The sequence below is a fragment of the Mus caroli genome, chromosome 7, assembly GCF_900094665.2.
Source record: "Mus caroli chromosome 7, CAROLI_EIJ_v1.1, whole genome shotgun sequence".
Lineage (NCBI taxonomy): Eukaryota > Metazoa > Chordata > Mammalia > Rodentia > Muridae > Mus > Mus caroli.
The window spans coordinates 77,896,983-77,898,529 of record NC_034576.1 but is presented as its reverse complement, the minus strand read 5'-3'; the positions used below and the strand labels follow the sequence as shown (position 1 = coordinate 77,898,529).

At 40.6% G+C, this 1,547-nt stretch overlaps 1 protein-coding gene across 7 annotated transcripts in view; it reads left to right on the top strand.

Annotated features, from left to right (window-relative positions):
* Nucleotides 1-1,547, top strand: part of Sv2b (synaptic vesicle glycoprotein 2B) — a 180,006-nt gene that overhangs the window by 150,039 nt on the left and 28,420 nt on the right. The gene's annotated exons all lie outside the window — the stretch shown is intronic.

The window sequence follows — 1,547 nt, the reverse complement described above, 5'->3', positions numbered from 1 at the left end:
CACACACACACACACACACACACACACACACACACACACACACACGTATGTATGTCAGAGGATAAGTGTCAGGAGTCAATTCCCTCCTGCCACCTTGTGGGATTCAAGCATCAAACTCAGGCCATTAGGCTGCCTACAAACATCCCTACCCACAGAATCATTTTACTCATCTTGCCAGCCTTAGGTATTGTTTTTTCTATTATCGTTTTCTAATAACATTTCCTAAGGAAGGTTGAGAAGGTGATTCAGTCAGTAGAGTGCTTGCTGCACAAACATGAGGACTTGAGTTTGATCCCCAGAGCCAGACCCCCCCCCCACTCACACACTAAATCACCAAGGAAGGAAAAACCCACACTGAGATTGGAGAGATGGCTCAGCGGTTAAGGGCATTTGCTGTTCTTGCAGAGGACCAGGGTTAAGTTTCCAGCCCCTGCATGCTCACTGTGTCTTGAGCACAGGGAATTTGATTCCTTCTTCTGGCTTCTATAAGTACCAGGTATTTCTGTGATGTACGGACTCACCTGCAGGCAACAACCACTCCTACCCCGTCCCACAAAGGGAAAAATGAGTGAATTTAGAAAAAGAAAGGCTAGCTATACTCCTGTGAAGGTATATCCACATGAAGATTTGCACATTGTATTTAGCTGTATGCACTAGTGTTTTAGATATCTCTGCATACATCCTCAGCCATCATTTCTCTCCATTGGCCTCTCATACTATTGTTTTAATGAAAGATACCGTCATTTTAATGAATGTCAGTGCTCGGAACATTAACACCACTTTCAACACGTCTCTAATGTCAGAGGCTCATTTACAGTGTTCTGATGCCTGCTTCTATAAATATCATTGTGATGAACCTCCTCATCCATGAAGGGCCTGGCTCTTCACGTTCTGTAGAAATAAAACTTCTGGCTCAGATGACATTGATTATTTTTATTATTTAACTTTTTGAGATTGTAATATAATCACAACATTTCTCTCCTTTCCTCCCTCAAAACCCACTCAAATTTCTCGTGGAAGTTATGGCCTCTTTTAAAGTTATTATTATTACATATACACAGACAGACAGATACACACACACACACACATACACACATACCCCTAAATATTTAAATAGAACCTTGAGATGAATTCCCAAGTATGCCTCATTAGAGCTATGTTACCTATCCAGACCACAAATAGCAGGCTACCCATTTCTCTCCACCCTATCCGTGCTGGCGATTAGCTTGGGTTTAGGAAGCAGGAAGTGGGGATTTCCATGAAGATGCTATGCTCCTGCTTGTCATACTTTGTAGCCAGACACCAGCAAGGCTTGGCCCAGGCAGCTCTTCACACCTGTGCTTATATGTATGTATGTATGTATGTATGTATGTATGTATGTTTACTTATTTATTTATTTATTTATTTATTTATTTTTGTTTTTTGTTTTTTTTATTTTTTTTTTATATATATTTTTATTACATATTTTCCTCAATTACATTTCCAATACTATCCCAAAAGTCCCCCATAGCGCCCCCCACTTCCCTACCCACCCATTCCCATTCTTT